This window comes from Schistocerca piceifrons, chromosome 2 (assembly GCF_021461385.2).
Source record: "Schistocerca piceifrons isolate TAMUIC-IGC-003096 chromosome 2, iqSchPice1.1, whole genome shotgun sequence".
In the NCBI taxonomy this organism is placed as follows: Eukaryota; Metazoa; Arthropoda; class Insecta; order Orthoptera; family Acrididae; genus Schistocerca; species Schistocerca piceifrons.
In genome coordinates, this window is record NC_060139.1 from 621,139,302 (window position 1) to 621,165,643 (window position 26,342).

A 26,342-nucleotide genomic window follows, 5' to 3' on the forward strand; every position below is an offset into this window, starting at 1 on the left:
TGTTTTTAGATATTTTTTCCCCTCTTGGAATGTTTCCCTCTATTATATTCATAAGTATTATAGTAGTTGTATTACACATTTACTACCTTATAAATAAATAAAAAGAATTTTTTTATTTTAAATTCAATGCATTAGTATTTGTAAAATGATTCTTTCATATAGTGTTCATTAAAAAATGATGTTTGAGTTGTAAATATTTGTCATGTATTGTTGTTTTTCTGACATGTTCTACATCCTGGAGGATCTCCTCACTACGGATCAATTGGAATGAAAGTTAATCTAATCTAATCTATAGTGGACAGGCAAAAGACTGCTAAACCTGTAAGATTTCAGCCAAAAGGCCTTATGAATTAGACAACACACACACACACACACACACACACACACACACACACACACACACACACACGTGATGTAGTGCAGAGGCGAGGTGCGTACCATGTCTAAGTGAAGTACTGCCATGTTATTAGATAAATTGCATTCGGGAGGGGGGGAGGGGGCGGACAGTCTGGAAGGCAGGGGCACAGAGGTATGAGGGAGGGTCTCCCCCCCCCCCCCCCCTCCTTCACCGCACCCACTGCTACACTCTTACCTCCCCGGTCAGAATTTTCTGTATGCTGCTCACGGAAGTTTCAACAAAAATTGTTATTGTTTATAAGAATGAATTTTACATAAAACATCACTTAACATCTGCTATTAAGTACTCAAACTAAAAATAACGCCACTATATAAACCCAAATTCAGTCAAATTATTTTGTCTATTCACATAAAAGTACTGGAAACGAGGCACAGTCAGCCTGTAAACTGAAAAGTGGCAGTGCCTTTCCGGGAAAAATGCTTCAATTGCATACAGTATGGCTAAGAATCAGTTTTCCCTCAGGGTGAAAACACATGCATCAGTTCCATTCATGTGTGTTTGTTTCCTTAGTATTATTAGCAATTCGTACCTGTATTGCGCGTACTGTTAAAGCAGTTTGACAAAATAAACACAGCATGACTGCGCACTGCATTGCCAGTAACTCACAATGCGTGCTGTGGAAGAGTTGGTACAACTTCATGAAATACCCTATTGCTGCTTCTTGTGACGCAGTGGGGTAGGGTGAGTGAGGAACAACCTGCTCACTCCTCGGTTTGCAGACCTACAACAGAGGGAAGTAGGAAGTGCATGACCACAATCCAGCAACAGACCTACCATCGTACATTTATATTCCATCTCTCCGCCTCCCCCTCCACTATGCAAAAATTGGCGACTACACACATTTCTTCCCCTACTCTACCTCTCGTGGTCATAACAGAGTAGCTAAAAGGGGAACCTACAGTTTACGATGTACTTGGAACTATATCAATAAACTATGCCCGGTGCTAATCTACCCCTATGGTAATTATTGGAGTTACTTCCAAAACACTATTTATGGTTATGTATGTAAGAGTAAAATGTATTTTGAGAAGGAGGAGTATCTGCTGCTCCTCTTCTACTATTCAGCTGCTATTTCTATCAAACACTAGAATCATGAAATTAATAACTAATGCTTTTTGTGATATTTCTAATAGATGATTTAGCAAACTGATGTCTGGTGATATGCATTACCTAAGTGTTACGCACCTGCTTTCAATAGTTTATTTTTTAACTTTTGCTTTCAGGTATTATTAGGAAGAGTGAAATGAATTCAATTATTTGAATGTAATGCTACCTAGTTTATTCTGTCTATGGTTAAAAATACTCCAAATTACGAAACTTCCTGGCAGATTAAAACTGTGTGCCCGACCAAGACTCGAACTCGGGACCTTTGCCTTTCGCGGGCAAGTGCTCTACCATCTGAGCTACCAAAGCACGACTCATGCCCGGTACTCACAGCTTTACTTCTGCCAGTATCTCGTCTCCTACCTTCCAAACTTTACAGAAGCTCTCCTGCGAAACTTGCAGAACTAGCACTCCTGAAAGAAAGGTAGCTGTGAGTACCAGGTGTGAGTCGTGCTTTGGTAGCTCAGATGGTAGAGCACTTGCCCGCGAAAGGCAAAGGTCCCGAGTTCGAGTCTCGGTCGGGCACACAGTTTTAATCTGTGAGGAAGTTTCATATCAGTGCACACTCCGCTGCAGAGTGAAAATCTCATTCTACTCCAAATTACCTTTGCACAAAATATTCCAAACTTCAAAAACATAGTTGATAAATCATTTTGGCCATTCAGATAAAAATGGAAAGATTTTTGCAACAGCACTTTTAGTTGCAAAAGAATGAAACTGCTGTTTATTGTGTGCTCTTGATAAGCTTCTTCCCATTTCATTCTGTAAATTCTTTGAATAATGTAACCGAGTCAGTCTTTACAATTCTCTCCCACTCTGTGTCTTCCTTCGTAGTAAAACCCAATTGATGGCAACACTTTATTGCTGTCACATGACAGTCACAGTCAGATAAACCATTTATTACGAAACTTGCATGTATTTCACGAAAGGGGGCTTGATTTAGAAATGAATTACATTCTAGTTGGGAACATAAGTGTGGGATCAAATGAAACTTGAACATCAGCAACACTAAGTGCCCTTTATCACGGCTATGTGAGATGAAATCAATATGGACATCTCCACATATAGTTATTTTCCAATTATTTCTACTAGGTCTTATTATTACCCTTTGTAACTGGCTGAAGAGTTTTAAATATTTCCTGATAGGGGCCTGCAAACTGTCAGAACTGCTATCTTTTATGTTACCACGTCTATTACTAAAGAAGATGACTCTAAGAACCGTTCACTGGGGTGTACGGCCTGGGACTTTATTCCACTTTTTGTGCAGTCCCCTCTTCTCATACTACATCCACAGTATTGTAATAGTAAGATTTAACTACATACTTGCATCTGTTCAATTTATGTGACTCTATAATGACTACTACTATCTGTGCTACCCAAGCTATTGTTTCTCCATGGATTGTTGCAACTGTGTTTGTAGCTAATTTGCACCTTATCAGTTTACCTTATTTTCAATATTTGTCTGTAGCACCACATCTCAAATGCTTCCATTCTCTTCTGTTCTGGTATTGTCACAGCCCATGTTTCACTACCCTACAATGCTGTTCTCCAAATGTATATTATCAGAAATTTCTTCCTCAAATTAAGGCCTATGTTTGATACTAGTAGACTTCTCCTGATGAGGAATGCCCTTATTGCCGTTGCTAGTCTGCTTTTGATGTCCTCCTTGCTCCGTCCATCATTGGTTATTTTGCTGCCTAGGTAGTAGAATTCCTTAACTTCGTCTACTTTGTGACCTCCAATCCTGATGTTAAGTTTCTTGCTGTTCTCATTTCTGCTACTTCTCATTACTTTCATCTTTCTTTGATTTACTCTCAATCCATATTCTTTATCATTGGACTGTTCATTCCATTCAGGAGATTGTGTAATTATTCTTCACTTTCACTCAGGAATGCAATGTCATTGATATCCTTTCACCTTGAATTTTAATTCCATTCCTGAATCTCTGTTTTATTTCCATCACCGCTTCTTCGATGTACAGATTGAACATTAGGGCTGAAAGACTACATCCCTGTTATTACGGATACACAACACCATGATTCCAATACAACATTAATTTATTTTCCCCAAGGAACGTACATCATGGAATATAAAACATTAATTCAAGGATAATCAATATTTCCAGAGTGTCTATAATTACAAATATCAACCCGCAAGACCCTCCTCACCCTGGTCAACTTCTAGAGGAATGACCAGCTGAACAGGACGTGAGATTACGGATCCTTCTGAAGTTCGTAAGGTTACAGTTCGTATTTTCCCATCTTTTCCTTCATGAAGATCTTCTATCCACGTCTTCCTCCACATGTGTCGTGGACAAACATCCTCTTGTAGAAGAACGACATCACCCAGCTGGAGTCTTCCTGAACCTGGCCTTGGTTGACGAGTTTCATGGAAGTTTTTGAGCAGGATCAGATATTCTTTCTCCCACCTGTTCCAGAAGTGTTCTACCATCTTCTGCAGCTGTTGAAATTCCTTGGACAAGTCCTTTCTAACTGGTGATTCTGGACCAGTAGGCAGTGTTGTGAGTCGATCACCTACAAGGAAATGTGTGGGCGTCATTGGCTCAGATTCCTCTCCCGCTTGCATAATTGGTCTAGAGTTTAGTGCTGCTTCTATGCTGACCAGGATTGTGTTGAGACCTTCTTCGTCCAACTGTGACTGTCCTAAAACTTTTCTCAGGCAGCGTTTGACAGATCCCACCATCCGTTCCCAGAATCCTCCCCACCAAGGCGCGTGTGGGGCGATGAATTTCCAAGTGACGGCTTGCTGGGTGAGGTACTCGTGCGTCTTGCTTGCCATGAGAGCCTGCCAGAGCTCCTTCAGCTCTAAGTGGGTGGCATGGAATGTAGTAGCATTATCAGTGTAAATTGTGCTGGGCACTCCTCGTCTTCCGACAAACCTTCGTAGGGCTTGAAGAAATCTGTCTGTTGACATATCTGAGCATAGTTCCAGGTGTATGGCTTGTGTTGTTGTGCATGTGAATAGAGCAATATACGCTTTCTTCGTAATATGTCCTTGTCTGACATATAATGGACCAGCAAAGTCAATACCTGTTACTGTAAATGGTTTCAGTGGTGAGACTCGTTCAGCTGGTAATGGAGCCTCAGTTTCCAGAATGAGATTTTCACTCTGCAGCGGAGTGTGCGCTGAACTTGGGACCGAGTTCGAGTCTCGGTTGGGCACACAGTTTTAATCTGTCAGGAAGTTTCGAGCCTCAGTTTGTTGAACCACGTCAGCTTTCACCATCTTACAAGGTAGGCAACGGTGTAGAACATTTATAATTGCCTGTCGAGCTCTAAGGATCCAGAATTCTGTTCTCAGTTCAGATAACACTATGTTTACTCAAAGGTGATACAAACAAATGTGAGCCTGTAGGATCAGTAAACATGTGAAATGATGATGTCCTTCAAGAAGAATCGGGGGGCGTTGATCTCTAGGTAATTCTGCAAACAGCAGCCGTCCACCGAGACAAATGAGACCATTATCCAAGAATGGGTTGTAGCGAGCTATCTGAGAATTACGTGGTAGAGGCATGTTGTTGTATAGTGCATGCAGTTCGAGCGCAAAATGTTGCTGTTGAACAACTTGAATCCAGTAAGTGCATGCTTCGCCCAAATCTGATGCTGTTAGTTCTCCAGATGTTCTGTTTTCTTTCAATAAGTGCCGTTTAAAGCGAAGTACCCATCCTGTAACTCTTAACAGCTTGAAGTAGCTACTGTACCGTGTAGCTGTTAAAATAGGAATCGTTGTTTGTACCATGAAGACTTGGTCTGTTAATTTCTTCTTGTCTTGCAAGGAGTGCTCTTCCGTCTGTAAAATTCGAGGCCACTGTGTTCTGTTCTTTCCTAACCAAACAGGTCCATGGAACCATACAGAAGCATGGTGAAGTTTATCTGCTGTGGTACTTCTGGAAGTTAGATCAGCTGGATTTTCGTCACCAGGGCAGTGCCTCCACTGTGACGGATTCGTAGTATTTCTGTAACACAGTTTGACACAAAGGTTTTCCATCAATTAGGGTCATGTTGTATCCATCCTAAGGCTACAGTTGAGTCAGTCCACAATGTTGCACGACTTGCATTATAGCTCGGGGCCTTACAGAAATAATGAAGTAGTCTTGATCCAAGAAGTGTCGCTAGAAGTTCCAGCCATGGAAGAGTTATTTTTTTGATGGGAGCTAGTCGGTTTTTACTGCAAACTAAATGGACTGATACCATATTTGCTGTGGTGCACCGTACATAAAGGGCTGCTCCGTAGGCCTTTTCTGATGCGTCACAAAAGACGTGGATTTCTGGCTCAGTGTTTCCAGATACACCAACCCATCAGGGCACTTTTATGTGTGAACATGATGGCAATGTTGATACCCACATTCGCCAGCGTTTGCTAAGTTCAAGGGGTAAAAGCTCATCCCATTCAATTCCTCTTGACCAAATTTCTTAAAAAATTATTTTTGCAGTGAGGGACACAGGCGACAACAAACCCAGTGGGTCATAGAATCTAGCAGTGTTTCGTAGTACTTCTTGCTTAGTGGTAGGACGATTTATAACATTGTCGGTAACATTGCTGTGAACAACACAGTATCAGTCTGTGTGTTCCAGTGGACTCCCAGTACCTCTGTATCTGTAGTGTTTATGACACCTTCTGATTGCCATATTCCAATCAGTTGGCTTTAATTTGTAGCCCACTTTGCCATTGGTAGACTGATCTGTCCCATGAGTGATGTAAGGTCATAATATAAGTTAATTACGGCATTGTCATCTTTCGTACCTGCTACAAAATCATCCATGTACATATTATCTTCAACAAGTAAAGCAGCTTGCGGAAAATTCGTTTTGTGCATTACAGCAAGTTCTTTCAGCATGGCTGCAAGAAGAAAAGGACTGCAGGTAAGTCCAAAAGGTAGCCGGGTGAAGCGGTATGTAATCCTTTCGTCAGTTGTAATATAGTTTCCTTGTTGATCTACGATTACTTTGTACCAAAAAAACCTCGTGGGATCTCCATCTTTCCTGTGAAGAACTAACCGTAGAAATGCTTGTTTGATATCGGCAATTAAGGGTACTTGATGTAGATAATATCTCAGTAATATTGAAAGAATGTCAGGAAGTAAATTAGGACCTATTTCTAAAGAGTCATTCAATGAATGTGCATTCTGGTCGTGCGACGAACCATCAAATACAATCCTCCATTTGATGACACCTAACTTTTCTTTCTTTACTGCATGATGTGGCAGATAAAATGTGTCATGCAATTTCTGTCCAGAAGGGGTGACTTCCACATGTTTCTTCTTGATGTGTTCTATCATTTGCACCTCGTAAATTTGTTTCAGTTTCTTGTCCTTTGTAAATTTTTTCTCCAGTGAAGCAAATCTCTTCTCTGCTTGCTGAAGATTATTAGATAACATAACGTTGGGTTTTCTGGGGAAAGAGCATCAACAGCCGCACAAAACCGCGTAGTATTAGTCCTCTCCCTAGTTCGCTTTCTTTTGAAGTTTGCTAACTGTATCTCCGATTCGTCCTGCATTATGTCTTACTAAAGACGACTGTTGTAAGATTGTTTATGAGTGCGCTTGTGAATAGGTTAAACGTTTAACAAGCAGTGTATGCGCAAACGTAAGTGAACGAAAACCTTTCAACAAAACTAGCTACTCTGAGTGCAAGTTTCAGGCTTGCTACACAAAGCCACAAAAATTGTTTTGAAGCAACCAGTTCATGCGATCATATTATATTGGAATGGACTTAGCTTGTGATGCGGTCCGATGTCATCTCTTGTTTCCTACAAGGTGAAGTAAGCCGTTAATTGTTGAAATCACGCAGGAAATCGCAATTTCTTTCCGGGTTTCAGCATCAAAATATTACGAACACACAACACCGTGATTCCAATACAACATTAATTTATTTCTCCCCAAGAAACGTACATCATGGAATATAAAACATTAATTCAAGGATAATCAATATTTCCAAAGTGTCTATAATTACAAATATCAACCCGCAACACCTGTCTTACAACCTTTCTAACACAAGTACTTAGTTCTTGACCGTCCACTCTTATTATTCCCTCTTGGCTCTTGTACATATTGTATGTTACCTGTCTCTCCCTATAGCTTACTGCTATTTTTCTCAGAATTTTGAACATCTTGCACCATTTTACATAGTCAAATGCTTTTTCCAGGTCTACAAATCCTATGAACGTCTCTTGATTTTTCTTTAGTCCTGCTTCTATTATCAATCACAAATTCTGAATTGCCTCTCTGGTGCCTTTCCTTTCCTGAAGCCAAACTGATCGTCATAACACATCCTCAGTTTTCTTTTTCATTCTTGTGGACAGGATAGAGAAACCACTCTATATTATAGCCAAGATAAACACAAAGCTCACACTGACCATAGTAGTACAAGTTTATATGCCAACTAGATCCACAGGTGATGAAAGAAGAGAAATTATTCAGATAGTTAAGGGAGACGAAAATTTAATAGTGATGGGGGACTGGAATGCAACAGCAGGAAAGGAAGAGAAGCAAAAATAATAGGTGAATATGGACTGGGGAAAAGGAATGAAAAAGGAAGCCGCCTGGTAGACCTTTGCACAGGGCATAATTTAATCATTGCTGACACTTGATTTAAGAGTCATACAAGAAGGTAGAAGAGACCAGGAGACACCAGAATGTTTCAGATTGATTATTTAATGTTAAGACTGAGATTTAGGAAACAGATTTTAAACTGTAAGACATTGCCACATGCAGGAGTGGACTCTGAACACAATTTATTGGTTATGAAGTGTAGACTATAACTGAAGAAACTGGAAAAAAGTAGGATATTAAGGGCATGGGAAATGGACAAGTTGAAAGAACCAAACATTGTTGACAGTTTCAGAGAGACGCCAGGCAAAATTTGACTAGAACAAGGGAAATGAATACAGCAGATGACAAATGGGTGACTTTGCGAGATGAAATAGAGAAGGCAGCAGAGGATCAAATAAGTAAAAAGACAAGGGCTAGTAGAAGTCCTTGGGTAACAGAAGGGATATTGAATTTAACTGATGAAAGGAGAAATTATAAAAACGCAGTAAATGAAGCATGTGAAAGGGGATACAAACTCCTAAAAACTGAGATTGACAGGAAGTGGAAAATGGCTAAGCAGGAATGGCTAGAGGACAAAGATAAGGATTTAGAAGCATATATCACCAGGGGAAAAACACTGTGGAACTGTTATGCTTGGCTCAATGAAAGACAAAATACTAGAGTACCCACAGGCCCAATTCAGAAAAGTTGTCGTTGCTAGGAAGGATCCAGATGGTGCAGGCTGTGAAACAGTTATTGAAGGGGAGAATCCAGACAGCCCAGGTTGTGAAGCAGCCACTGAAATCAAGTACATTATCTTCATATGCCTGTTGTGCCACAGGACAGTCCACCTTGCTCTTGGCTACAGATCAGCAGTGGCCATTCATCCTGGTGGACAGCAGATTGGTAGTCATACTTACCAAAGGAGAAAGTGCTGGTAGATAGACACAATAAAAAACACACACACAAATTTCAAGCTTTTGCAACCCAAGGTTGCTTCATCAGGAAAGAGGGAAGGGGAGGGAAAGACGAAAGGATGTGGGTTTTAAGGGAGAGGGTAAGAGGTCATTCCAATCCCGGGAGTGGAAAGACTTACCTTAGGGGGGGAAAAAGGACAGGTATACACTCGCGCGCGCACACACACACACACACACACATATACAGACACAGGCAGACATATGTAAAGGCAAAGAGGTTGGTCAGAGATGTCAGTTAAGGCGGAAGTACGGAGGCAAAGATATTGTTGCCTGGTGTGTAACGGGAAGAGAAAATATATTGAAGGGCAAGTTCCCATCTGCGGAGTTTTGTTAGGTTGGTGTCAATGGGAAGTATCCAGATAACCCTGACCGTGTAACGCTGTGCCAACATGTGCTGGCCATGCACCAAGGCATGTTTAGCCACAGGGTGATCCTCATTACCAACAAACACTGTCTGCCTGTGTCCGTTCATGCGAATGGACAGTTTGTTGCTGGTCATTCCCACATAGAAGGCTTCACAGTGTTGGCATGTCAGTTGGTAAATCACGTGGGTGCTTTCACACGTGGCTCTGCCTTTGATCGTGTACACATTGCGGGTTACAGGACTGGAGTAGGTGGTGGTGGGAGGGTAGGGAATGTGATTTGGGGATTTCATAGGGATGAACCAACAGGTTACAAAGGTTAGGTGGCCGGCGGAAAGACACTCTTGGTGGAGTGGGGAGGATTTCATGAAGGATGGATCTCATTTCATGGCAGCATTTGAGGAAGTCATATCCCTGCTGGAGAGCCACATTCAGAGTCTGATCCAGTCCCGGAAAGTATCCTGTCACAGTGGGGCACTTTTGGGGGTTTTTTGTGGGAGGTTCTAGGTTTGAGGAAGTGGCTCTAGCTATTTGCTTCTGTACCAGGTCGAGAGGGTAATTGCGGGATGTGAAAGCTGTTTTCAGGTTATTGGTGTAATATATTCAGGACTGGAGCAGATTCGTTTGCCACGAAGACTTAAGCTGCAGGGAAGGGACCTTTTGATATGGAATGGGTGGCAGCTGTCATAATGGAGGTACTGTTGCTTGTTGGTGGGTTTGATGTGGACGGATGTGTGAAGCTGGCCATTGGACAGATGGAGGTCAACGTCGAGGAAGTGGCATGGGATTTGGAGTAGGACCAGGTGAATCTGATGGAACCAAAGGAGTTGAGGTTGGAGAGGAAATTCTGGAGTTCTTCTTCACTGTGAGTCTACATCATGAAGATGTCATCAATAAATCTGTACCAAACTTTGGGTTGGCAGGCCTGGGTAACCAAGAAGGCTTTCTCTAAGCGACCCATAAATAGGTTGGTTTATGAGGGGGGCCATCCTGGTACCCATGGCTGTTCCCTTTAATTGCCGGTATGCCTGGCCTTCAAAGGTGAAGAAGTTGTGAGTTAGGATGAAGCTGGCTAAGGTAATGAGGAAAGAGGTTTTAGGTAGGGTAGCAGGTGATCGAAATGAAAGGAAGTGCTCCATCGCAGCGAGGCCCTGGACGTGCAGCATATTTGTGTATAAGGAAGTGGCATCAATGGTTACAAGGATGGTTTCTGGGGGTAACAGACTGGGTAAGGATTCCAGGCGCTTGAGAAAGTGGTTAGTGTCTTTGATGAAGGATGGGAGACTGCATGTAATGGGTTGAAGGTGTTGATCTACGTAGGCAGAGATACATTCTGTGGGGGCTCGGTAACCAGCTACAACAGGGCGGCCGGGATGTTTGGGTTTGTGAATTTTAGGAAGTAGGTAGAAGGTAGGGGTGCGGGGTGTCGGTGGGTTCAGGAGGTTGATGGAGTAAGGTGAAAGGTTTTGTAGGGGGCCTAAGGTTCTGAGGATTCCTTGAAGCTCTGCCTGGACATCAGGAATGGGATTACCTTGGCAAACTTTGTATGTAGTGTTGTCTGAAAGCTGACGCAGTCCCCCAGCTACACACTCCTGACGATCAAGTACCAGAGTCATGGAAACCTTGTCAGCCGGAAGAATGACGATGTATCGGTCAGCCTTCAGATCATGGATAGTCTGGGCTTCAGCTGTGGTGATGTTGGGAGTATGATTAAGGTTTTTCAAGAAAGACTGAGAGGCATGGCTGGAAGTGAGAAATTCCTCGAAGGTTTGGAGAGGGTGATTTTGAGGAAGAGGAGATGGGTCCCACTGTGATAGAGGATGGAACTGTTCCAGGCAGGATTCAATTTGGATAGTGTCTTGGGGAGTTGGATCATTAGGAGTGGGATTAGGATTATTTGTCTTCATGGCAAAGTGATATTTCCAGCAGAGACTACGAGTGTAGGACAGTAAATCTTTGACGAGGGCTGTTTGGTTGAATCTGGGAGTAGGGCTGAAGGTGAGGCCTTTGGATAGGACAGAGGTTTCGGATTGGGAGAGAGGTTTGGAGAAAGGTTAACTACTGAATTGGGGTGTTGTGGTTCCAGATTGTGTTGACTAGAATTTTGAGGTTTTAGGGGGATTGGAGCTGGAAGTGGGAGATTTGAGTAGATGGGAGAGACTGGGTCTGTGTGCAATGAGAGGAGGTTGAGGTTTGTTGGAAAGGTTGTGGGGGGCGAGTGAGTTGCCTTTCCGGAGGTGGGAAACCAGGAGACTGGATAGTTTTTTGGGGTGGAGAAGACGCCAGAATTTCCTCTCCAACCTCAACTCCTTTGGTTCCATCATATTCACCTGGTCCTACTCCAAATCCCATGCCACTTTCCTCTACGTTGACCTCCATCTGTCCAATAGCCAGCTTCACACATGTGTCCACATCAAACCCACCAAAATGCAACAGTACCTCCATTATGACAGCTGCCACCCATTCCATATCAAACGGTCCCTTCCCTACAGCTTAGGTCTTCGTGGCAAACGAATCTGCTACAGTCCTGAATCCATGAATCATTACACCAATAACCTGAAAACAGCTTTCGCATCCCGCAATTACCCTCCCGACCTGGTACAGAAGCAAATAGCTAGGGGCACTTCCTCACACCCAGAACCTCCCACAAAACACCCCCAAAAGTGTCCCACTTGTAACACGATACTTTGCAAGACTGGATCAGACTCCGAATGTGGCTCTCCAGCAGGGATATGACTTCCTCAAATGCTGCCCTGAAATGAGATCCATCCTTCATGAAATCCTCCCCATTCCACCAAGAGTGTCTTTCCGCCGGCCACCTAACCTTCGTAACCTGTTGGTTCATCCCTATGAAATCCCCAAACCACCTTCCCTACGCTCTGGCTCCTACCCTTGTAACCGCCCCCCCGGTGTAAAACCTGTCCCATGCACCCTCCCACCAACACCTACTCCAGTCCTGTAACCCGGAAGGTGTACACGATCAAAGGCAGAGCCACTTGTGAAAGCACCCACGTGATTTACCAACTGACATGCCTACACTATGAAGCCTTTTATGTGGGAATGACCAGCAACAAACTGTCCATTCACATGAACGGACACAGGCAGACAGTGTTTGTTGGTAATGAGGATCACCTTGTGGCTAAACATGCCTTGGTGCACAGCCAGCATATCTTGGCACAGTGTTACACTGTCCGGGTTATCTGGATACTTCCCACTGACACCAACCTATCAGAACTCCAGAGATGGGAACTTGCCCTTCAATATATTCTCTCTTCCTGTTACCCACCAAGCCTCAACCTCCGCTAATTTCAAGTTGCCACCCCTTGTACATCACTTGTCATTCAACAACATCTTTGCCTCCTCACTTCTGCCTCGACTGACATCTCTGCCCAAACTCTTTGCCTTTACATATGTCTGCCTGTGTCTGTATATGTGCAGATGGATATATGTGTGTGTGTGTGTGTGTGTGTGTGTGTGTGTGTGTGTGTGTGTGTGCGTGTGAGTGTATACCTGTCTTTTTCCCCCTAAGGTAAGTCTTTCCGCTCCCGGGATTGGAATGACTCCTTACCCTCTCCCTTAAAACCCACATCCTTTCATCTTTCCCTCCCCTTCCCTCTTTCCTGATGAAGCAACCTTGGGTTGCGAAAGCTGGAAATTTGTGTGTGTGTTTTTTATTGTGTCTATCTACCAGCGCTTTCTCGTTTGGTATATATATATATAAAGAAGCTGTGCAATGACTGCAGCAGAGCTGATACATGACATGGTTGCTTCTACAGGTAACTTCACTCTGATGGGATAGGATAAACCTGAGACAGGAATATAGTGGAACAGGAAGTGCAGGGTGGGTGAATTGGGCAGGTTTTTCACCTGGATCTTTCACTGGGATATGATTCCTGTGACAAGCATTAAGACTGAGAGTGTCACAGGGATGACTAGGATGTTGTGGAGCTTGAGTGGGCAGTGGAACACCACTTTGGGTAGAGTGGGAAGCATCTGGGAAGGATGTCTCTCATTTCAGAGCATGATGATATTTAATCAAAGCTCTGATGAAAAATTTGGTTCAGTTATCCCAGTCCAGGATGGTACTGAGATGAACGGGGTGCTCCTTTGTAGTTGGTTTTCAGAGCAGGTGGGAAGATTAAGGGTGTGTGGGAATATGGCATGGGAAATCTGTTTGTAGACTAGGTCTGGCAGATGGAGCCTATCTGTGAAGGCCTTTGCGATACATTCAGCTTACTGGGCAAGGGATTCCTGGTCACTGCAGAGACACTGCTGTTCAAATGGCCCCCCCCTCCTCTCCCTCACAGCCTTGTCCTACCACATAATACCCAGCAGTGCAGACTCCTCTCCCCCCACCCGTACCCTGCCATCCCTCCCCTCATTTCCCTGACCCACTCCAGATTGATGCAATATTGTTGCACTCTGACCAGATTTATGCCAAAGAAATTGGTGGTGTGTATGAAGTGTGTGTGTGTGTGTGTGTGTGTGTGTGTGTGTGTGTGTGTGTGTGTGCGCGCGCGTGTTCCTGTTCCTTTCTGAAGAAGGCTTCGGCTAAAAGCTCAATGTGTACCAGACTTTTTGTTGTGCCTGCCTGCAACTCAACATGCCATCTTTACAGTGTTATCTGTCCGAGGTTTGGATCCTACAATTTGATCTCGGTAATTAAATTTATAACATAGGTGGCTGCTGTGTGTGTGTGTGTGTGTGTGTGTGTGTGTGTGTGTGTGTGTGTGCGTGTGTCGCACGCCCACTCTTTCTACTAGAAAGAGCCAGAGCTTACAAGTTAGTGAACACTTTTCTGTTGTTTGTGTCTTTGCTCAAACATCAGTCCACTATGGGTGAGTGGTTGCCTTTCCCTTATTTTACATATTACTATATTTTAATGTTAGCAGAGGAGGTGGTCTCATCTTTATCCTGGTTGTCATAAAATTGCTCCCTGAATCTCTTGCAAAAGCTTTGAAATAAATAAATTCATGATTCAATCAATATACAGTGTAATACAAAAGTTGCTTTTAGGTTGTTCTTGTCACTATCCCATCTTCTGGTTGTTTTCGGCAATGGGTACCATTCTGTGTCATATAGTGGGAGGTAGTACCACTGTCCAATATACTTGAGCTTCTGTTACAAAGAACTCTGGTAACTTTACACCACTGCATCGAAGCTGTAGTGACCCTTATCTAGAGGCATCATGTGTGATACGAATATTTAGTATGTGATCTGGAAACTTTAATTTCTGCAGTAATGGAACCAGGAATTTGCATTTTACCAAGTATTTGATCTTTGGGAATTGATATGGAGGCCATGCTGTTAGAGTCTACCGCAAAACTTTTCAGTTTGTTGCAGATTTTTCTGTAGCAGTGGTACCAAGCATATTATGTTCATAATATACCAGAACCCATGGGAATTCCTTCCTAAAATCCTCTGTGATGGTGTCCATGATAAGTATTTACAAAAGAACTAGCAAAGTAGATCACTGATACTCTTGATGACAACAGCTTTATGACAGTCCTGCTGTACATTTCACTAGGCTGCTAATGCCTTCACCCAGCTAAGACGTATCTCTGGAATATCACAATCCCATCAACTGCTGGGACACACAATCAAAGGGTTTTCCCAAATCAATGAAAGGCAGGTAGAGGGGCTTATTTTTTCTCTGTATTTTTGTGTAAGCTGGTAAACTGAAGAAAATGGCATCAGATGCAATTTGTATGATTTTAATATTCTTAAAATAAGAATAAGCAAATTTGTATACTATCTATATTGTTTTTGTTGTTGTTGCCGTGGTCTTCAGTCCTGAGACTGGTTTAATGCAGCTCTCCACGCTACTCTATCCTGTGCAAGCTTCTTCATCTCCCAGTACCTTCTGCAACCTACATCCTTCTGAATCTGCTTAGTGTATTCATCTCTTGGTCTCCCTCTACGATTTTTACCCTCCACGCTGCCCTCCAATACTAAATTGGTGATCCCTTGATGCCTCAGAACATGTCCTACCAACCGATCCCTTCTTCTAGTCAAGTTGTGCCACAAACTCCTCTTCTCTCCAATCCTGTTCAATACCTCCTCATTATTTATATGATCTACCCATCTAATCTTCAGCATTCTTCTGTAGCACCACATTCGAAAGCTTCTATTCTCTTCTTGTCCAAACTATTTATCGTCCACGTTTCACTTCCATACATGGCTACACTCCATACAAATACTTTCAGAAACGACTTCCTGACACTTAAATCTATATTCAATGTTAACAAATCCCTCTTCTTCAGAAACGCTTTCCTTTCCATTGCCAGTCTACATTTTATATCCTCTCTACTTCGACCATCATCAGTTATTTTGCTCCCCAAATAGCAAAACTCCTTTACTACTTTAAGTATCTCATTTCCTAATCTAATTCCTTCAGCATCACCTGATTTAATTCGACTGCATTCCATTATCCTCATTTTGCTTTTGTTGATGTTCATCTTATATCCTCCTTTCAAGACACTGTCCATTCCGTTCAACTGCTCTTCAAAGTCCTTTGCTGTCTCTGACAGAATTACAATGTCATCGGTGAACCTCAGAGTTTTTATTTCTTCTCCATGGATTTTAATACCTACTCTGAACTTTTCTTTTGTGTCCTTTACTGCTTGCTCAATATAAAGATTGAATAACATCGGGGAGAGGCTACAATCCTGTCTCACTCCCTTCCCAACTACTGCTTCCCTTTCATGCCCCTCGACTCTTGTAACTTTTCTTTTCTGCTGCCGATCATAATTACCAGAGTAAAACTGAGTTTTTCAACTTTGGACTTTACTTTCAATTTTATACATCATAAAAATGACACTGCATCTGATTTCACCACAGCTTTCCTCATCCTCATTTTAACAATGCCTCTGTCACTTAACATTGTGAGATTGTAGGTGAATAATTTTGGTGGCCAAAATAAAACTAGCTGAGAAAGTAACAGATCACACAACAACATTAACATTGAGAGGCATCTGTTCAATGTGACAATGAAGTTTTTCTGATGTACAATTGCATGTGTTTTGTGAGTTTACTGGGATAGGCTAAATAAATTATAATCTGAGGAAATGATCAAAATCTAGGACCCAACTGTCCGGTATCACTTCATTCAGAAACCAGTGACAGACCTGAATACATGCTGGTTTCTCTGGACTCTTTAACTCAAACACAACAGAATTTTCTGAGAATAAAGATGCAGGTTCTTCTTGATAATGTTCTTCCACCTGTAATGCTCACAAGCACAACTAACTAGTGTTAGAATTTGTTGGACTTTTCTGGAGACCATCTTTCAAATGAAAACTATTACTGGTGTTAGGACTTATTTTTGAAAGTTTCTAATGATCTCTGTTGTTTGGATTCTACTGTCATAACATGCTGATAACCTGCCTTATTTTGACCATTCTTTAATGATAAACAAATATAATGCTACTTAGTCTGGGCAAGTTGGTTTACTGGCCATAGGAACAAATAAATTCCCATGCGTCAGAATCTGTCTGTCTGTGTCCGTTAGTCAGTCATTTACTGATAACTAGCTTAGCACCTGCTCCTTCGCTCATGTAGACTGTATGATCTGCACAGATGTTTTTCTCCCTTTAATTTGTATGTTGTTCACAAATTCCAACATCTAAATTTTTCACACTATAAAGCATAGTACCCTCCAAATGTACATCTGATCAATAAACGATTCTTGTAGTAGGACAGCCAGATTTTTGTTAATCATGCATTTTGCTATCTTGTGGTGATATTTCCATAGAAACCCTCCTCCCTAGCACATATTTCTTTGTGAATAATTGAGAAGTGAAATACAAATTTTCATAGATTTAACTTTAAACAGTTTTTAATATAATAAAATATCTCCTTAAAGTTTTCATCCCCTATTCACCCTTTTAGGGACTGAATATCAAAAATCACTGAAACACATAATTTTTTTAATTTCTAACAGAGAAGAATAATACAAATTTTCATGGATTTAGGTTTGAAAATGCTTTCATAATAAAATAGTTTCATAAATCTTTTATCCCCTAATTCACTCCCTTATGGGAGTCATATTTTTTAATTTGTAACTGGAAAGGCAAATACCAATTTTCATAGATGTAGCTTTAAAAATCCTTTAGTAGTTCTTTAATAATGATTTTATTTTCAAAAATGTTGAAACACATACTTTTTTATTTCTGACAGAAACCAAATACAATTTTTGTTGTTCTAGTTTCAAAATTGTCTTAATAGTGACATATTTTCAAAAAGCCTTTCATCACCTATTTCACCTCCTTATGAGTGGAATTTCGAACAATCCCTTCTTAAACGATGCCTAAAATATGAGATCCACAACCTCTCCAAATCTCAATTTTATATCCTCTGCAGTTTGCACTGGACAATGAATCAGTCACTCTGTCAGGACATTGCCATATTACTTACATTCCTGCACTTTTTCTTTAATCTGATTTTCCATAGACTGCTTAATTTGCTCTGGTCTTGTTTAGGTACACAGAAAATCTGTTGAACTCTTCACAAAGTTTCAGCAACTCTCATCTTGCCTATTGTCTTCCTTCTGGCTTGCAATTACTGGTGGACCTCTTGTACATCTGAACTATTTTCAGTTGTCCTCTTACGTGTCCTTGACTTATGAGAACCTTTAATAATAAGACAATATTCTTCGGATAGAGTTTATGACAATTTGTGGATGTTATCTATTGCAGCGGCACCACCATTTAGGATAGGGAAAGTTAGTTTTGTGCAATATTCTGAGTACAAGTTACAGCCAGGTGTGGGCCAGATTGCAGTGAGTTACTCATACCAACAGTTGCGAATTAGAATGGAGGCCACAGGGCCGTCAAATTGCTGAAAGAGTATACGTAGCGGTTTTGCGTGTCGCAAATCACAGGCAGAAGGGGCCCACTGGCCAACCTAGCGTGTTACGACTATGTGACGAGAAGCAGCACGTATGGCAAAACAGAGGCGCACAGCCGCTTATAAACAGGTGCGGGTTTCTAACGAGAGTCATTCCAGTGTGGCAGCTCTCCTGGACAGTGGGGCATGACACAACAGCTAAAAGCAGCAGTAGATGGAGCGCCAGCGTTCCAGTCCATGGCGCGTAGCCCGTTCGACCCTCTGAGGCCAATGCAAGGTCCATAGCCAGCCAGCGGCAGGCCACTCTATGGCTCGCTACCGCGGGCAGTCGTCCTGGCTTCCAACACATGGCAGAGGCATCCTGAGGCGAGAGCCGCAGATTCAGATGCCAGATCGCAGGCGCTTGTTGCTGCCACATCCTATGCCATGCTGATGAGGGAACACAGCATGGACAATCTTGCAGTTGTCAGCGGGCCGCTCGGCGGCTCCTCGGAACGGCGCTTAGGCAACAAGGATGGGGACAGCTAAGTCAGCAGCCGGCACATCCTGACACCATAGGAACTCTGCGGACGGCCGAGGCCAGCTTGACACAGCATTGCATGGGTCACTGGGGTACTTCCTCAGCATTGCGGGGGCCCTGTGACGCAGACCGAGGTGTACAAGGGCACCGCGGTTGGAAACAATAAATCATTTGGAAAGCTCGCACGAGTCTTAATACAGTGCCTTCTACCTCTTCTTGCTACATTTGGGCATCCTAATACATTCAAAACAAATCTCAATGCCTTATCTTTCCACTCACCTATCTCCCACACCCTCCCAAAGTCTCACCGTCCAGCCACAGAGTAGCATTCCCCTTGTGAATCAGTACCACCCAGGGCTGGAGCAATTTAATTACATTCTCCACCAGGGTTTCGACTACCTCTTGTTGTGCCCTGAAATGAGAAATGTCCTGCCCCCTACTCTTCCCACCCCTCCTATAGTAGTATTCCGCCATCCACTGAACCTACACAATATACTCGTCCATCCCTACACAACCCCTGCTCCCAACCCCTTACCTTATGGATTATATACCTGTGATTGACATGGATGAAAGACCTATCCCATACATCCTCCCACCACCACCTACTCCAGTCCGATCACAAACATCACCTATCCCATAAAAGGCAGAGCTACCTGTGAAACCAGTCATGTAATCTACAAGTTAGGCTGCAGCCAATGTGCTGCATTCTATGTGGGCATGACAACCAACAAGCTGTCTGCCTGCATGAACGGCCACCAACAAACTGTGACCAAGAAACAAGTGGACTGTCCTGTTGCCAAGCACACTGCCCAAACGACACCCTTCATTTCAATGACTGCTTCTCAGCCTGTGCCATCTGGATCCTTCCCACCAACATCAGCTTTTCTGAATTGCTCAGGTAGGTACTGCCCCTGCAAGTGAGTTGCATCCATGTGTGTGTGTGGGGGGGGGGGGGGGGGGCTATTTTTACTAAGACCTTGCTGGCCGAAAGTGTATTTGTGACAGTCAGGGTGAGTGGCAACTTTGCTTTCAATAATATTGTTTCTGGTTCTCTCTCTCTGCATTTCGCACTTGATCTCCAACACTTGTCTATTAATCAATCTGTTGCCTAAACTTTACCTTAATATCTTACATTCTCTCTGGACTAATATAATGACTAGTCCTCATCTATTTATAGTCAAAGTCTCCAAAGCCTACAATCTTTCTGGTCTGACAACCACACTGAAGTGTCTTCACTTGGCACCAATGCTCAGCAACTTCTTATTATAGACATTTTTGTCAGGTTACACACTAGGTATAATTTGCAGATCGTAAGATTGACCATTTCCCCTTCTAAAACATTAGGATGGATTATCCCATCTAGGTATATTAATTTTCCTTCACAAAACAATCATTCCTTGGTTTAAAATCTTCTACTCTGGTCCATTGCTGTTTGTCATGTATTTTGTCTTCTCAAAGAAGATATGTATTCTAACTTTCTCAGCTATAGATACACATCAATTCACCAATCTGTCAGACTGCCGTGTTAATATTGTTGGCAAAAATGGTTAGGTCATCCGCAAAGGCCAAGCAATCAACATACATCCATTTCAGTTTGGGCCCTAGTCTGAGCCATTTTTCTTTGAGAATTTTTCCGGGTTGTATGACCGTGGTCCATGGGACTCTTCAATCCTGATGTTTCGTCCAAGGCTACGTTGGACATCTTTGCAGGTGCTCCTGGTTGTGCTGAGTCTTGCCGACTGACGAGTCGGACGTCGAAGAGCGGCCTAAATACCGTGGAAAGTGGGCGTAGTCTGGACATCACATGATAGCAGAGATAAACATTGTCAAAGATAATTTTTTTTTTAACTATCAATTATAGTACATCAAAGATAAAAGACTTCTCATTGATTCTGTAGTGCCACAGTCCATATATCACTGAGTTTCATGGCTGCTTCTTTTCTGTTAAAATTATCCCCATGTTTATATATTTCGATGGCTTCTCTATATAGCCATGATAATAGTTTGTCATAGTACATAAAACTTCAGTTTCCGAAAATTTCACTACGTGATCACCTGATTGAAGAGCATGTTCTGCCACGGCTGATTTGTCCATTTTGCCTAGTCGCAAAGACTTTTATGTTCCGTCAACCGTGTATTCACACATCTCTTTGTAGTTCCAATGTAGACCTTGCCACACGTACACAGGATCAAATATACACCACTTGCAGACAGAGGGTGCGGTGGCCCGGTGTAATGTTAAGCTCTCTCTATACAGCTTAAGCGTTTTCGTTGACATACTTGTTGAAGAATGCTGGTTCTCTTTTCTTGCAGTGCCGATGTCTTCTGCTAGCACCGGACGCTTCTCTGAAGATTTCACTGCTAGGAAGGGGAAATTTTCACTCTCTCGCTCTCTCTCTTCTTATTTAAAAAAATACGCTACTCTTGGAATATCATTCAATGCACCAGAACATATTTATTTCCATTTGTACAAAAAAAAAAAAAACAACTAAACTTTATGACGTAAGCCCACACATTACCAGGCACCCAGAATCAGTTAATTACACATTTTTGAATACAATTAATACATAAGCTTTTATCGTGGCTGACTATCCACGTCCAGTCCACGTACTCTCAACAGCAGTTCAACGTCTAATAAACAGGCACTATTTCGAGTCTCTCCATTTTTTTTTTAACAATACAATGCTACATTACTCTTTGCAGCCAGCCACGGGCCATATTTGCTTATTCTTGGCAGGTCGCGCTGAACACTTGCCAGTGCCAACGAATTATCTCCCTTCCAGTTTCGCCTGCACAAACAATAAATGGGTGCAGTATCCCACGCTAATCCTTACGCCCTGCTTTAAAATAATGTGTGTTTGAAATGGCTGGAACACAAGTGTCTCCAGACTTTCGTAAAATTCTGGGGGCACTAAAAGGGGATGTTTATCCTTAACGGAATGAAGTGCTTGGACTATTTTCTTAGCTGGTCTGAAAATCAGTCGGACGTCATGTTTCCTTAGAATCTTGCCAATCTGATCCGTCACTTTTTTTGATGAAGGGTAGAGAAACCCTGTTCTTCTATCACTGTGCCCTATCGTTGTCCTTAGGCCTCCTGTTATTCGGTCACAAAACTCTATTTATTTCCTTACTAGAGTATCAATTCTTCTCAAAAGCCTGCTTTAGATGTTTTAACTCGGCATCCAGGTGTCCCGGCGTACAAATCCTTTTAGCTCTGTCCACTAGACTTTTAATTACACCTCTTTTCTGTTGTGGGTGATGATTGGAATCCTTATGCAAGTATCTGTCGGTATGTGTAACCTTCTGAAAGACTTTATGTTTCAAGCTGCCATCAGTCTATCTCATGACGAAGACATCCAAGAAGGATATTCCATTGTTTTTCTCCATTTCCATTGTAAACTGGATATTTTGATTTATACTACTTAAATCTACATCCACATCTACATCTGCATTTATACTCCGCAAGCCATCCAACGGTGTGTGGCGGAGGGCACTTTACATCCCATTGTCATTACCTCCCTTTTCTGTTCCAGTCGCGTATGGTTCACGGGAAGAACAACTGTCTGAAAGCCTCCGTGTGCGCTTGAATCTCTCTAATTTTACATTCATGATCTCCTCGGGAGGTAGAAGTAGGGGGAAGCAATATATTCGATACCTCATCCAGAAACGCAACCTCTCGAAACCTGGCAAGCAAGCTACACCGCGCTGCAGAGCGCCTCTCTTGCAGAGTCTGCCACTTGAGTTTGCTAAACATCTCCATAATGCTATCACGGTTACCAAATAACTCTGTGACGAAATGTGCCGCTCTTCTTTGGATCTTCTCTACCTACTCCGTCAACCCCATCTGGTACGGATCCCACACTGATGAGCAATACTCAAGTATAGGTCAAACGAGTGTTTTGTAAGCCACCTCCTTTGTTGATGGACTACATTTTCTAAGGACTCTCCCAGTGAATCTCAACCTGGTACCCGCCTTACCAACAATTAATTTTATATGATCATTCCACTTCAAATCGTTCTGCACGCATACTCCCAGATATTTTACAGAAGTAACTGCTACCAGTGTTTGTTCCGCTATCATATAATCATACAATAAAGGATCTTTCTTTCTATGTATTCGCAATACATTACATTTGTCTATGTTAAGAGTCAGTTGCCACTCCCTGCACCAAGTGCCTATCTGTTGCAGATCTTCCTGCATTTCGCTACAATTTTCTAATGCTGCAACTTCTCTGTATACTACAGCATCATCCGCGAAAAGCCGCATGGAACTTCCGACACTATCTACTAGGTCATTTATATATATTGTGAAAAGCAATGGTCCCATAACACTCCCCTGTAGCATGCCAGAGGTTACTTTAACGTCTGTAGATGTGTCTCCATTGATAACAACATGCTGTGTTCTGTTTGCTAAAAACTCTTCAATCCAGCCACACAGCTGGTCTGATATTCCGTAGGCTCTTACATTGTTTATCAGGCGACAGTGCGGAACTGTATCGAATGCCTTCTGGAAGTCAAGGAAAATAACATCCACCTGGGAGCCTGTATCTAATATTTTCTGGGTCTCATGAACAAATAAAGCGAGTTGGGTCTCACACGATCGCTGTTTCCGGAATCCATGTTGATTCCTACAGAGTAGATTCTGGGTTTCCAAAAACGACATGATACGCAAGTGAAAAACATGTTCTAAAATTCTACAACAGATCGACGTCAGAGATATAGGTCTATAGTTTTGCGCATCTGCTCAACGACCCTTTTTGAAGACTGGGACTACCCGTGCTCTTTTCCAATCATTTGGCACCTTCTGTTCCTCTAGAGACTTGCGGTACACGGCTGTTAGAAGGGGGGCAAGTTCTTTCGCGTACTATGTATAGAATCGAATTGGTATTCCGTCAGGTCCAGTGGACTTTCCTCTGTTGAGTGATTCCAGTTGCTTTTCTATTCCTTGGACACTTATTTCGATGTCAGCCATTTATTCGTTTGTGCAAGGATTTAGAGAAGGAACAGCAGTGCAGTCTTCCTCTGTGAAACAGCTTTGGAAAAAGGTGTTTAGTATTTCAGCTTTACGTGTGTTATCCCCTGTTTCAATGCCATCATCATCCCAGAGTGCCTGGATATGCTGTTTCGAGCCACTTACTGATTTAACATAAGACCAGAACTTCCTAGGATTTTCTGTCAAGTCGGTACATAGAATTTTACTTTCGAATTCACTGAACGCTTCACGCATAGCCCTCCTTATGCTAACTTTGACATCATTTAGCTTCTGTTTGTCTGAGAGGTTTTGGCTGTGTTTAAACTTGGAGTGAAGCTCTCTTTGCTTTCGCAGTAGTTTCCTAACTTTGTTGTTGAACTACGGTGGGTTTTTCCCGTCCCTCACAGTTTTACTCGGCACGTACCTGTCTAAAATGCATTTTACGATTGCCTTGAACTTTTTCCATAAACACTCAACATTGTCAGTGTTGGAACAGAAATTTTCGTTTTGATCTGTTAGGTAGTCTGAAATCTGCCTTCTATTACTCTTGCTAAACAGATAAACCTTCCTCCCTTTTTTTATATTCCTATTAACTTCCATATTCAGGGATGCTGCAATGGCCTTATGATCACTGATTCCCTGTTCTGCACTTACAGAGTCGAAAAGTTCGGGTCTGTTTGTTATCAGTAGGTCCAAGATGTTATCTCCACGAGTCGGTTCTCTGTTTAATTGCTCGAGGTAATTTTCGGATAGTGCACTCAGTATAATGTCACTCGATGCTCTGTCCCTACCACCCGTCCTAAACATCTGAGTGTCCCAGTCTATATCTGGTAAATTGAAATCTCCACCTAAGACTATAACATGCTGAGAAATTTATGTGATATGTATTACAAATTTTCTCTCAGTTGTTCTGCCACTAATGCTGCTGAGTCGGGAGGTCGGTAAAAGGAGTCAATTATTAACCTAGCTCGGTTGTTGAGTGTAACCTCCACCCATAATAATTCACAGGAACTATCCACTTCTACTTCACTACAGGATAAACTACTACTAACAGCAACAAACATGCCACCACCGGTTGCATGCAATCTATCCTTTCTAAACACCGTCTGTGACTTTGTAAAAATTTCGGCAGAATTTATCTCTGGCTTCAGTCAGCTTTCTGTACCTAACAACAACAAAAGAATTCCTCTAAAGCTTCTTTGCCATGTGACCAAACAACAAATGTATCACCCACGTATTGATACCATCGACATGGTTTCTTACTTGCTTTTTCCAGAGTTAATTGTTCGAATTTTTCCATATAAAAGTTAGCAATCATAGGACTCAATGGTTTAGCCATGGCCACACCATCACCCTGCTCATAAAATTCATCTTCCCACTGGAACTGACTAGAGGTAAGGCAGTGTCTGAAATGAGCAGTCAAATCTGCTGGGAAAACATCCACTATGTAAACCATAACTTTGTTAAGTGGAATCACAGTGAATAAAGACACTATGTCAAAACTGACAAAAATATCCTCAGGAGCCAAAGTCAATCCCTCAAGCTTCTCAGTAAAATGATGTGAGTCTTTTACATAAGAATCAGTTTTGCCAATATGTGGTTGTAAACAAGACGTCCAACGTAGCCTTGGACAAAATGTCAGGGATTGAAGAGGTCCATGGACCACGGCCATACAACCCGGAAAAATTCTCAGCCGCTGAAACATCTGGTTGGGAAAGCTTTCATCGTATCATTTATCTTTCTTCTCTTCTCGTTTCATATTTTTCCTCCATTCTCAAATAATCTTTTTGAAGGCACAGTTAAAAAGGGGTGGAAAGAGTTCACCACCTTGACCTACACTGGTTTTGATTTCAGAGTGGTCCAATACCTTGTAAACGAACTTCAGTTTTGACACAGACTTAGTGTCTGCAGAGTAATCAAACAGGGTTCTGTATTTATAACTCATCCCAAATTCTTCTAGAACATTCAATAATGACCCACACTCAACCAAGCTGTACACTCTTTAAAGTCAATGAGCACAACCCTATAGTCATACCTACCAGTCGTCTTATACCTGATCATATTTTTCATGTTGAAAATCTGCTCTGGGCACGAATGCCCTTGCCTGGAACTTGCCTAGTAATTACCAATCTTTTTATCAAGATGATCTTTAATTCTTTTCTGGTGAACTTTGGAGAGGATCTCGTATGGTACAGATACTAATGGTAATGGAATATCCCAGTAATTACTTATGTCCTTTTTGTACACCTTTCTGCAGAGTAGAAAATCAAACATGGAAAATCAAGGATGGAATAATGGCAATATGATGAAAAGGATAGATTGATACTGTATACTGATGATGTTGAGTTGCAGATAGGCACAATGAAGAGACTGCTAAACACACGAGCTATTGATCAGAGGGTCTTCTTCTGAAGTAGAAAACACACACAACACACACACACACACACACACACACACACACACACACAATGATCTCTGTCTCTGGCCAATGAGGCCGGACTGCTGAGTGGGTGGATTAATGTTGACTGCAACTCAGAGGCTAATTTAAATAGTAGTATTGTAGACACCCAATTGTGGAGTGAGAAGAATACA

At 42.2% G+C, this 26,342-nt stretch overlaps 1 protein-coding gene across 3 annotated transcripts in view; it reads right to left on the reverse strand.

Annotated features, from left to right (window-relative positions):
• The window catches only part of LOC124775078, a 57,123-nt gene that overhangs the window by 11,596 nt on the left and 19,185 nt on the right, over positions 1-26,342 (reverse strand). The window contains exon 1 of one of the 3 annotated variants that reach the window (XR_007015593.1): positions 948-1,066. The exons of the other annotated variants lie outside the window; for them this stretch is intronic. The gene's annotated coding sequence lies outside the window, so the exon portion shown is untranslated. Of the gene's footprint in view, positions 1-947; positions 1,067-26,342 lie in introns of those variants that run through there. 3 annotated transcript variants of the gene reach the window in all.